This window comes from Acomys russatus, chromosome 30 (genome assembly GCF_903995435.1).
Source record: "Acomys russatus chromosome 30, mAcoRus1.1, whole genome shotgun sequence".
NCBI lineage: Eukaryota > Metazoa > Chordata > Mammalia > Rodentia > Muridae > Acomys > Acomys russatus.
Window position 1 is genome coordinate 1,548,834 of NC_067166.1, and position 13,404 is coordinate 1,562,237.

The 13,404-nt window shown below is 40.3% G+C and overlaps 1 long non-coding RNA gene across 1 annotated transcript in view; it reads left to right on the forward strand.

Moving 5' to 3' along the window:
* The window catches only part of LOC127212508 (uncharacterized), a 36,065-nt gene extending 22,918 nt beyond the window's left edge, over nt 1–13,147 (forward strand). The window contains exon 3 of the long non-coding RNA XR_007833554.1: nt 12,685–13,147. This is a non-coding gene — a long non-coding RNA (uncharacterized LOC127212508). The remainder of the gene's footprint in view (nt 1–12,684) is intronic.
* The last annotated feature ends 257 nt before the right edge of the window (nt 13,148–13,404 follow it).

Here is a 13,404-nt window from a genome sequence, read left to right on the forward strand (position 1 = left end):
TGGGAAGACTAAATAGCATTACACTAAAAACTAAAACAAATGAACAAAGAACAAAACGCCTGGGGGGACCAGTCTGCCTGTCTCTGTGATAGAGGGTTATGTTAATCATCAAGCGGTCTTGCATTAAGAAGGGAACCACAGATCTGACAAACCTCAAGTCCAGTTTGAACCTTTGGCCTGAGAGTTACTTCTGTCAGAGACATCTGCCCTGGAGGTGTCCATTTGGGCATGCTCCACACCTGGGACTGGGTTACACAGGTGCCATTCTAATAGCAGACACATGGCTTGAGACTGAGCCACCTGGAGGCCTGAGAGCAAGATGCGCCAAAGTCACAGCCCCACCTAAGAGATAACTGCACTAAGCTGTTGTGGATGAGGCAGGGCTGAGCAGGAACACGCTGAGAAGGCCAGATAGTGGTGTGCTCCAACACTGATGGAGACCTTTGTAAGTCCTGAATTCTTTGATGATGAAGAATTTCTGCTTTAATTGCAGAGAATGAACCCCCCCTGAGCCAGAGGCACACACACACTACAATTTATATGTATATACTATACAATGAAACACCATTACACCCACCTCCCATTTTTTTCCTTCAAATTCCTCCCCACAAGCAACCCCCAAACATGACCCTTTCCACCAAGTTCGTGTGCCTGTAACCCATTAAGTTCACTTAGTGTTGTCCACTGAGGAACAGGAAATAGATGAATGAAGGCGCTTTAAAAAAAAAAAAAAAGTGTTTCTCCTCTTGCAGCTATCAGCCGCTCCTCTGTAGGGGACGGGACCTGGAGAGTTCCTTCCCTCATCTATAACAAGCTTTCTTCTTTCCTCTTGCTGTTATACAACTTGGAGTGACTGAGGGCTGAGAAACTCAGACCCTGAGGACTCCTGACAGCTCCCTCCCTCCGAAGAAGGCATTTAATAGAACCAGAAAGTACTGAGCCAGGTTCCCCAAGAACAGCTCTGTGCTCCACCTGTCTTCCCCTTCTCCAGCACACTTAAGAGAAAAGTTCTTCCTTAGAGAGTGGCTATGCAGTCTGTGGCATGAGGTAGAAGCTGCGCAGCCCACAGGTTACAAAACTAGAGTGGTAAATCAGACATGTTCAAAAATGTAGGGAGGCCCAACAGGATTGCAGCACTGTGGACAGACTGACTCTTGACCACCTTTGGCTCAGCACCAGGACAAAACAAGTCTCCAACTTGCTGACCACCCCTCCCACTTGGCAAGCTCTGCTATGACAGAGCAGAAAAAGCATCTGCTCAATACATTGGTTTTGTGCCTTTTCTCCGAGCCCTTTCTTCCCGTATTTTTTCTTTCTTTCTTTCTTTCTTTCTTTCTTCTTCTTCTTCTTCTTCTTCTTCTTCTTCTTCTTCTTCTTCTTCTTCTTCTTCTTCCTCTTCCTCTTCTTCCTCTTCTTCTCTTTCTATCATGCTCTTACCCTTTATGTGTCAAAGAACAACTCAAAATTTCTACTCTTTATTCCAATTGCTACCTTTGTGTATTTTGCTGGCCTAGTTTTTGTTATGGTAAAAGTTCTAATACCTTATTATTTTCTATTCCTCTCACCTTCCTATCTTCAGCTCCTTTGTTCTCATATTCAGCCTAGATTATTATGTTTTCCCATTGCCACTTCCCTCATCTCACTCAATAGTTATTTCTTTTCCCCTAAGTATTTTTAAATTTTTGAAGCTTACTGTGTATTATTTTTGTTATTTTCTTCTGTACGATCAACGATGTGTAATAGTTAAATGTCAATCAATTTAGAGTGTTTTCGGTATTATTTTGGTGCAGTGCTTTTGAGATTACAGTGGTTTGTTTTATCCTTCCTAGTGGTACAGGAGACTGAGCACTTAAGTCAAAACTGCTCACCCAGAGAATTTCCAAGTAAAACCGGAAAGATACCCTCAACCAACAGATATGCAAGTTGCAACACAGGAGAGACAAGAAAGAGGAAGGCAATACAGCTCTTTCAAAAGGCCATAATTTCTCAATGACCAGATGCAAAGATAACGATGTGGGTGAAGGGCCGGCTCCGTAAAGAACTCAAAGGTTGGCTTGTAAAAATCAGCAGGGACTCCAGAGAGGGAACCAGCGAGCAGAGGCGTGGAGAAAGTCACAGAAGAAAGCAGCAGAGGAGGAAGTCAGCAGAACGGGGGCAAAAGACATCAAATGAAGTAAGCTGTTACCCGATAGCAACAAAGTGCAAGCACTGGACATGAAAACCTAACAGAAACAAAATTACGCAGTGGAAATCATCACTGATAGGCTAGACCAAGGAAAAGAAAGATTATCAGAGATAAAGGACGAAGTCAGTCAAAAATACGAATAAGTATATAAATACATGTTTGACTACAAATTTCAAAAACTAAGATCGAGAACCAAGGGTATTCCCCATTCTCTCTCTTTTTTAGCAGGTTCAGTGTCTCTGGCTTTCTTCTAGACATTAGGAGTTGACTTTTGTGCAGGTTGATGAGCATGGATCCACTTGCAGTCTTCAACATACAGCTGCCCGGGTTGACCGGCAGCATTTGTGGAAGATAATGTCTGTTTTCTATTGTGTATTTCTGGCTTCTTTATAGGAAACCAGGTCCTCATAGGTGCATAGAGTCGGGATCTTCAATTCTATTCCATTAGTCAATGTGTCTATTTTTATTACTGCAGTTCTATAGTACAACATGAAATTGGGGAGGGTAGTACCTCCAATAGTTGTTTTAGTATTCAGAATTGTTTTAGCTATTGCGTGTTTGTTTGTTTCCATTTAAAGCTGAAAATTTTCCTTTCAAGATATGTGAAGAATTATGTTGGAATTTTGATGGAGAGTGCATTCAGGCTCTGCTACGGCTGTCTTTACTATGTTGCTTCTACTGATCCATGAGCATGGGAGACCTCTCTATCAATTGACATCTTCTTCACTTTCTTTCTTCAGTGACATAAAGTTGTATCACACAAGTCTCTCATTGCTTGGGGGAGATTTATCTCCAGATATGTTTATTATTTGCAGCTATTGTGAAGATGATGTTTACCTGGTTTCCTTCCCAGTCTGTCATTTTTACATAGGAAGGCTACTGGTTGTTTTTGTTATTTTTGGTTTTTGTTTGTTTTGTGTGTGTGTGTGTGTGTGTGTGTGTGTGTGTGTGTGTGTGTGTGTGTGTGAAAGAGAGAGAGAGAGTGAGAGAGAGAGAGAGAGAGAGAGAGAGAGAGAGAGAGAGAGAGAGAGAGAGAGAGAGAGAGAGAGATTTTCTTTTTATCCAGCTAATTTGCTGGAAGTATTTATCAGTTGTTGGATTTTCCTGGTGGAGTTTTCATGGTTACTTTTGCATATTATCATGTCATCCTTAAATACAGTTACTTTGTCTGTATCCCTTCCAATTTGTATCCCCTTCATCTCCTTCAGCTGTCTTACTGCTTTAGCTAGGACTTTAAGTACTACATTGAAGGTATGGAGAGAGTGGACAAGCTAGTTTTCTTCTTGACTTTAGTGGCAATGCTTTGAGTTTCTCTCGTATCAATTGATACTGGCTAAGGGCTTACTGCCTTTTATTCTGTTGAGGAATGTCTCTTATATTCCTAATCCCTCCAGGATTTTTATCATGAAGATTTTAGATTTTGTCAAAGCTCTCCCCCTCTTTTAAACATCTGATAAGATGAAATCTTTTGGCTTTTGGCTTTCAATTTGTTTGTATCATGGATTAATGCTATCAATGTTTTATTTTTTTCCCTTTTTTTGTTTTTTTTTTTAATTTTTTATTATTAATTTATTCTTGTTACATGTCAATGTTTATCCCATCCCTTGTGTCCTCCCATTCTTCCCTCCCTCCCATTTTTCCCTTATTCCCCTCCCCTATGACTGTTCCTGAGGGGGATTACCTCCCCCTGTATATGCTCATAGGGTATCAAGTCTCTTCTTGGCAACCTGCTGTCCTTCCTCTGAGTGCCACCCGGTCTCCCCCTCCAGGGGACATGGTCAAATGTGAGGCACCAGAGTATGTGAGGAAGTCATATCCCACTCTCCACTCAACTGTGGAAAATGTTCTGACCATTGGCTAGATCTGGGTAGGGGTTTAAAGTTTACCGCCCGTATTGTCCTTGGCTGGTGCCTTAGTTTGAGTGGGACCCCTGGGCCCAAATCTGCCTATCATAATGTTCTACTTGTAGGTTTCTAGGACCCTCTGGATCCTTCTACTTTGCCATTCTCCCATGCTTCTCTCATCTAGAGTCCTAATAGGATGTCCTCCCCTCTGTCCCAGTTTCCTGGTAAGTGAAGCCCCTTGGGCTAGTATGCAGATAAAAGTGAGTATATACCATTTAAGTCTTTTCTGCTTCTGGGTTAACTCACTCATTATGATAATTTCTAGCTCAATCCATTTATCCACAAATTTCGGGAATTCCTTGTTTTTAATAGCTGAGTAGTATTCCATAGTGTATATGTACCACAGTTTCTTTATCCATTCTTCTACTGAGAGACACTTAGGCTGTTTCCATGATCTGGCTATTATGAATAAGGCTGCTATGAACATGGTTGAGCAAATTTTCTTGTTGTGTGCTGGAGCATCTTCTGGGTATATTTCAAGGAGTGGAATAGCTGGGTCTTGAGGAAGCCCTATTCCCATTTTTCTGAGATAGCACCAGATAGATTTCCAATGTACTAGTTTGCATTCCCACCAGCAATGAAAGAGTGTTCCTCTCTCCCCACATCCTCGCCAGCATATGGTGTCGGTGTAGCTTCAGTTTTTGACCTTAGCCATTCTGATGGGTGTAAGATGGAATCTCAGAGTTGTTTTGATTTGCATTTCCCTGATGACTAAGGAAGTTGAGCATTTAAGTGTTTCTCAGCCATTTGATATTCCTCTGTTGAGAATTCTCTGTTTAGTTCCAAGCCCCATTTATCAATTGGGTTATTTGGTTTGGTGGTGTTTAATTTCTTGAGTTCTTTATATATTTTGGATATTAGACCTTTGTCAGATGTAGGGTTGGTGAAGATCTTTTCCTAGTCTGTAGGCCGTCGCTTTGTTCTCTTGACAGTGTCTCCTGCCTTACAGAAGCTTCTCAGCCTCATGAGGTCCCATTTATTAATTGTTGACATTAAGGCCTGGGCTGTTGGTGTTCTGTTTAGGAAGTTGTCTCCTGTGCCAATATGTTCCAGGCTCTTCCCCACAATGTTTTAAATATATTGAACCATCCATGCATCTCACAGGTAAAGTCTGTTTGCTTGCAGAGAAGGACATTTTTGTTATGATCTTGGATTTTTCTTGCAAGTATTTTATTGAGAATTTTTGCATCTATGTTCACTGGGGAAACTGGTCTGTAATTCTCTTTCTTTGTTGCATCTTTATGTAGGTTGGCCTCTTTAAATGATTTGGGTCATATAACTTCTGTTTTTATTTGTGGAATAATTTGAGGGATATTGACACTAAATCTTTACTGAAAATGTGGTAGAAATCTGCATTTAAAAACATCTGACCCTGGGCTTTTTCTGATAGGTAGATTTTTAATTATTGCTTCTATTTCAGTAGGGGTTATAGGTCTGTTTAAATTGGCTATCTGATTTGATTTAACTATGGTAGGTTTTATATATTTCTTAGATTCTATGATTTTGTTGAGGATATAGTCTGTGTTTTTGATCTGGGCTCCTTCTCTTTCTCTTATTTCAATTATTCATAGATGTTTGTCTTTTCATAGTGTCCCAGATTTCTCAGATGTTTTGTGCTGGGATTCCTTTAGAGTTAATATTTTTCTTTGACCAAGATATTTATTTTTTTGATCATGTCTTCAGTGCCTGAGATTCTCTTTCATATCTTGACTCTGTTGGTGAGACATGCCTCTGGGATTGCTGTTTAAGTTCCTAAACAGATTTTTTCCCAAACTGATCCCCTTTGTTTGTTCCTCTTTCTTCTTTCTTTGATTCTACTTATATTACCATGTCTCAAATTGCTTTACTATTTTATTAATTTCCTCCTAGGATTTGTTTGTGCTTTCATAGAGTTCTTTAAGGGAGTTATTAATTTTTACTTTAGAGACTGACATCATATTCATGAAAGTGATTTGAAGGTCTTCGTCTTGTGGTTCAGCTATGTCACAATAATCAGGACCAACTTTGGTAGGGCTGCTGTGCTCTAGTGGAGATATACTCTCATGGTTGTTACTGAACCACACATTTCTTATGTGTGTGTCTAGATATCTGTGTTTGGGGTAATTGTAGTTCCAGGTGCTGATATCTGGTCTTGTCTTTGTCAAGTGGATATTTAGTCCTTGGGTTTCTGTTGTCCTCTCTGGTTCTTAGGAGAGTACGGTGACAGTGTGTTGCCTGGGAGGGAATTACTGTAGAATCCAGCCGACTGTGGCCACTGATGCTTCAGTGTAAAATGTGTTTCTAGGTATTGAGTCCTGACATTTGGGGATGCAGGTGGGCTAGGAGGGTGTGGTGAGGGGTCTCAGTGGGGAGGAAAGCAGGGAGTTCAACCAGAATCTGCCTAGTTCCCTGGGTATAGGGGCAGAGAGTGTAAGAGGCCAATGGGCAGGCAGCTTGCCCTGGAGCTGCGGATTAGACTGTGAGAATGGGTATGGAGGAAGGCGAAGGATGGAGCTCTGAAGCTTGCTTGCCTGCTGCTTCTCAGGTGGACATGGCTGGTGGGTTTCCAGAGAATGCCTACTGGAGGTGGAGAGTTCCAGGATAGCAGGATGAGTGGGGAGAAAGGTTGAAGAGGAAGAATACTAGCAACTGTCTGACGCTTGGAGGTGGGCACAGGCAGGAGAGAGAGGCCACAGGAGGTGGTCTACTACAGAGATGGCATGAGACTAGAGGTCTGAGTTGGGAGGAGAAAAAGAGGTGAAAATCTGCAGTGAGCTCATCCTCTCTGCTGGCCAGGGTGGCCTGTGGGTTCCCAGGCAGTGTCTGCTGGGTTTGGGGCTCAGGATACTGGGACGAGTTGGAAGGTTAAAGGGGAAGATGCCTGTGATCAGCTGGAGATGTAGGATGAGAGGAAGCAAAGGCCATGGTAGGAAGTCTGCTACAGAGCTGGGGATGAGGCAGGAGGGCTTGGACATGGAGGGACAGACAGGACAGTGAAGACCTGCAGTTAGCCTGCTTGCTTCCTGCCTCAACTGCGTATCTCAACTTTTTTCCCCCAATTTTCTCTCTCTCTCTCTCTCTCTCTCTCTCTCTCTGTGTTTTATTCAATTGATTTATTCAGATTACATCTCAGTTGTTATCCCTTCACTTGTATCTTCTGTTCCTCCCTCCTTCCCTCCCTCTTTCACCCTATTCCCCTCCCCTAGGTCTGTGACAGAAGGGGACCTCCTCGTCCACTATATGATCACAGCCTATTAAGTTTCATCCTGGTAGCCTGCTGATCCTTTCTCTGAGTGCCACTAGGCCTCCCCACCAAGGGGAAGTGGTCAAGTATGACCGGCAGATCTGGACCCAGGAGCGTCTGCTCAAACTACTGCACCAACCAAGGACAATACATGCAGTAAGCATTGAATCCCTGCTCAGATCTAGCCAATGGACAGCACATTCGCCACAGCTGTGTGGAGAGCAGAGACTGACTCTGACATGAACTCCAGTGTCCCATATCTCAACTTTTCAAAGCCAAGTTTAACCCCTTCTTTATTTTCAGATATATTACTATAGATTTATTAATAACACTGTCTTATTCATAAATGTTCCATTTTTATTCAGTTCTCCCTCAACATTCATAAATATGTTGTTTTGAAATGTGTTACTGAAGAGTTTGTCTAACTAACAATTTAGAGCATCAACTGTTATTTTGCTAAATTTCCTACTTATTTTTATTTTCTTTCCTATTTGTCTTAGCTCTGATGTAAATTTTTATCTGATGGGCAGGGGTTGGGGGTAGGGGGGTGCAGAATTCTACTTTCTTCCAGAATACAATCCCACAATTTTATAATTTCTCATATGATTTTGTTAAAGTAAAGCTATTTGTCACTTTTCAAATTATCCTTTTGTACATATTTATTGAACTAAAGTTACTACATTTCCAAATTATCCATTAAAGAACAACAACAATAAAAATAATGTGTAGACTACCATTTCTTTGAAAAGTTTGAAGCCTTAGTTTTCATTGTATAGTGAAATGTATATTTTCTAGTTATTGGATGTAGAATTTTCTATATGTACTACATATTAACCTTCTTCTTCTTCTTCTTCTTCTTCTTCTTCTTCTTCTTCTTCTTCTTCTTCTTAAGTTTTTTGAGTCAGGATTTCTCTCTGTTATCTTGTCTTTCCTGGACTCACTCTATAGACTAGGCTGGCCTTGAACACACAGTGATCTGCCTGCCTCTGCCTCTGGAGTGCTGGGATTAAAGGCGTGTGCCACACTTGGCCACATTAACCTTCTTAATTATTTGGATTGTGTCTTGTTGGCTTTATATTTAAAACAATAAGACTATCTAATCTTTAAATATTGAAATTAATCCCTTTGTTTCTAGTGTAACTCTGACAACTTTGCTCATGGATTCAGAATATTTTTTCTTGTGTAGTAGATATTTCAAAGTAACTTCCTGACTACTGATTTTTTTTTCTTTTTGTTTTGTTTGTTTGTTTTTTGGAAAAGTTGTCCTCTGTTCTTCTAATTATGTTTTTAAATAATAATAATAATAACATACTTTCCTTTATAATAATGATGTACGCTAAAGAGTTAGTCCTTACCCAAGAACAAGCATAACCTTTGTCCTTATTTTCTGGGATATAATCTCAGAACCCTTGAGATTGTTATGAGAGTACTTTTGCTCTTGCTGTGAGTTCTGTGAACAGGACCTCATTCTTTATTCAAATGAGACAAACTTTGGTGTGTTCACTTAACCATGCCCAGAAGGAGCAGGGTGAGGATTTAATTTAAGATATGGCAATCAGTCAGTCAGTCCATCAATCAATCAATCAATCAATCAATCAATGAGTCAGTTATCAACCCTCCATGTCTTTCCTGTAGTAAACTCTAACTAGGTGTGTAATGCAGAGGATATAAATGCTCTTGGTAAGTTTGATGCCTTCTAGCAACTTATGAAAACTATGTGGTTTGGGAAATTCTTAAAATGTGTTGGTTTTTAGAAGAACTGAAGACTTGGCAGCTAGAGGACTGTGTCTTCACACAGCTTGTCTAATTAAAAGTTTCTACTCTGCCTTACTGTGATATTTTCTGGCTTTATCCTTTTTATTTTATAACAAGTATGGTTCCTTTTAACTGATTTTGTTTTTACATTTGCTGGTTGGAACAGATATTCTTGTTTTAAGCTCCTGTCGTTTGTGCTTTATCCTTTTGTACATATTTATTGAACTAAAGTTACTGGCATCATTTCCCAATTATCTGTTAAAGAACAACAGGACTTTTACTGTAACAGGGATCTCTATTTTTTCATATCTTGTATGGTTAGTTACTATTTTTTTTTTAATCTGTCCAATTGTAAGATTTGTTGATTTTATTTTTCTTTCCAAAGAACTACTTTTTGTTTTGTTGGTTGGTCTGTTTTATACTGTTTTCTGATCTTATCTGTATGATTTCTTCATTTTCATTGCTTTAAGTTTGATTTTCTGTTTTCTAACTAGTTTCTTAAGATGATAGCTTAGATCATTAAGTTAAAAAAAATCTAATACCAGTGTATAGTGCTATAAACAAAGCTCTCAAGGGCTATTTTATCACAGTTTGTATAATTCCATGTGCTGTATTTTAGTTAGAAATTATTAGCATTGTTAATTCTTCTTTGAACCACAAATTCTTCAGGGAAACTCATTGGTTAATTGATGTCATGTATTACTAATTTAATTATGTTATGATCTAAGATCATATCTTATAATTTTAATGTAGTATTTTAATTAACTTGCATACAATATATTTAATCATATTCTCGCATTCTTCCCTCTAAATCCTTCCAAATTCACCCCATATTCTCTCAACTTCACATTATTTCTCTCTGTGTGTTTGGATTTTGGATTTTGTTAACCATGTGGTCTAATTTGTGCTGTCATCTATCCATGGGCTTGATATGAACCTTTGGAGCAAAATCAACTTAACATGGACCACATCACTAAAGAAAACTAGCTCTCACTTCCATTGTGCCCACCTAATGTCAGTATCTTCTTAGCAGGGGATGAGGGCTTGTGAACCCCTTATTGCTCCACACAGGAATGTTGAGTGACTTAACCTAGTGCAGGTCTTGTGTTAGCAACCACAGCTTCTGTGGGTTCCCAGCAGTGCCCTCCCAACATCTGCCTCTTAAGGTCAGTTTCTTTTTCCACAGTAGATTTTCTTTATATCCTTTTCCAGAGCCTGTGGGAAGAGATGCTATATAGATTTCCCACTGGCTAAGCACACCAAAGATGCTTATTTTCTGCACTTTGACTAGTTCTAAGGCTACTGAAGTGGGTGGAAGGGTGGCTCTTAATGAAGAAGCATAGTAAAAAAAAAATGGGTTATTTGAAAGAATAAAAGGAAGTGGGGAAAGGGGAGAGCAGGACTGAAGAACGAGGTGGGGAAAGGGGTGATGAACACTAAGGATATATAAAACGAGCAAACAGAAACGTGTCATATAAACTTGTTAAATACATATGTACACACAGACACAGAATTAAAGCGGCTTTATGCTACACAGCGGATTATGCTTCTCAAGAAGCCATAGGTTTCCCAAAACAAAGCAAGCAGAACAAACAAAAATAAACAAACAATGCCTTCCTATACGAGATGTGGGACACATCTCTTCAAGTTGTCGGTCAGAGGTGTTCTGGAGACTCCCAAGACAACACAGACTACTTTTATTGCTCTTAGTTGTTCACAAAAATTTGATAGTAAGGCCGGAATGCTGGAGATATGATATACACATACTGTAGTCATGATAGTAAGACTCCAATGCTGAAGATATGATACACACACATACTGTAGTCATGGGACATGAAGAGATGAGGCTAGTGCTGACCAGGGAGCTTCTTTCCTCGTGGCCACCTATCATTATATAATGTGGACAGAGAACAATCACTGACAGTCTTACCCAGCTGTGAACTCTGTGCATTCTAGTAAGGACAAGCCTGGTGAGATGTGCCAACTGGAGCCATAGTGTAGGGGGTAATCTGATCACTTTCTGATTGGATTCCAGGCCCACTCTACAGGAGGAGATGTATGCATGTACTGTAAATCTGACCAAAAACTCATGCTGGGGAGTGTATAGTCCCTGGGGGGGTGACCCTATTACTATCATTTTGCTAAATTTATAATGCATGAAACTTTTCCACCAAGTGTATATCTCTCTACTCATAGATTAGTGAGCCTCTCAAGCTTCCTCACAGAAGCTTCTTTGAGCAGTGGATGGCAGTTAATTCAGAAACTCAGAATTGGTAAATGTTTTTGTTCTTTTAGTCTAATTAAGAATAAAGAAAATGTATTGCACCTCTAAGACTTGCTCTCCATTTTATAGAGATCTGAATTTCCTATCTATGATATTTTTCTCCTCTATGTGTGACTCCTTCTAACATTTTAGGTACAGCATGTCTGTGACAATGACTTTTCTCAGTGTCTACATTTGTTTTCTGACTTTGAAGGATAAAATTCAATACTCTACAGTACTAGCTAGCGTTATGGTTTAAGGCTTTTCTATTAACATCTCACCCCTTTTTTCGTGCTTGCATGGCTCCCGATACAAACTTTCTTATTTTGTTTCTTCCTGTTCCTGCTCCTTCAAGCTACTTCACCATTTTGTTTTGTTTGAATATTTTCAGTGTATTTTTCTTTTTTGCCCTTATATGAGTGTCCCAGGGCCGCTGTAACAAATCACCATAAACTGGGAGACTTAAAGCAACAGACAAGTATTTTCTCACAGTTATGGCTGCCAGAAGCCCCAAAGCAAGGAGTCAGCAAGACTGCATTCTGTGCAAAGGCCTTAGGGAGGCGTTTTCCCTTTTGTCTGCCAGCTGATGGGGGCTGCTGGCAGTCTGTGGTCCCTTGGCTCACGTGCATCTTGCTCTAATTTCTGCCTCTCTGTTCATTTTCCCTTTCCCCTCTGTTTCTGTTCTCAAATCAGCTCTTTTCTTATCAGGAAAAGATTTAGGGGCCACCCTAAGTCCAAGATGATCTCAGCCTGTGATCCTTAATTTAATTACTCATGCAAAGACAAGTTCCAGAAGTTCAATTTTGGGGATATCTTTTGAGTGGCCACTATTCGCTATAGAAGAACATTCCAGTTTGGGACATTTCTTTTAGAATTTCTCAGTGATCACAGATACTTCCTTCTGACCATGTTCAGTTCACGGCTGAACCCATCTTCAGTTTGCTTTCCAGTGCTTTGCTTTAATTTTAAGTTAAGTTTTTATATCTCTGATTATAATACCATTTGTCCTTGTGCACTGTCTACTTGTATCGTTTTCCCCTTAACATATTAGCTTATTACCCAGCACGTTAATCATTCAAAATGCTCTGAGAACGTGAAGTCTTTGTCATCTGAGTCCAGTTCCAACGCTCGCCCTGTAAACTCGGGCTCTGTTTTTTCTTGCCTTTCAGCATACCTGATAGATTTTCCTTACTGAAAACCAGGCACAATGTCCCAGATAACTAGAACTGGGGTATGTAGCTCTTCAATGTGAGGTGGTATTTTAATCCAGCAACAAAATAGGCTGTCTTTATTATTTGCTGTAGTTTACAGGGACCAAATGTTGCAAGTTCTCGCATACTTTTATTTTCTACAGTCTTGTGGATTCCTTGAGTATTTCTTGCCCTAAAGAGTCTACATTTTGTAGTTCTTTCACCTAAAAAAATCTGTTTCGCTGGAGTCCTGCTGCTGCGATATTCACTGGGAAGTAAGGAAGGAGCTGCTTAACTTTATGGTTTATCCTGTGGCTTAGGGTCTGGTCTATGATCTCAGATTCCTCCCCTGACTCTCTTCAGGTGAGATAAGAAAATTAGAGGATGTAGAGTTGGAGAAATGCCTTCCCTCTAAGTAGTTTATGCATTGGCAAAATTATTTCCTGGCAAGTAAGACTGTTTTTTAAAAAGGGGGTTCTAAACCTCCCCCCAATCTCCAGCAGCTGATCAAATCAGATGCTGAGACTCACAGCCAAGTATTAGGTGGAGCTCTGGGAGTCCTGTGGAAGAGTGAGGCTGGGGAGGATAGAAGGACCCAGAGGGGACAAGAACTCTGCAAGAAGACCAACAGAGTCAACTAACCTAAACCCATTGGGGCTTTCAAAGGTGGAAGTCCCAACCAAAGAGCATGCATGGACTGAACCTAGGTCCCCTACATTATGTAACCAATGAGTTATTTCATCTTCAGGTGGGTCCCAGTAAGTTAAGTAGGTGCTGTCTATGATATGGACTGTGCTGCCTACTTCCAGTCACTTTACCCTAACCAGGTTGCCTTGCCAGGCCTCAGTGGATGAGGAGGAGCTCAGTCCTGATGTGACTTGATG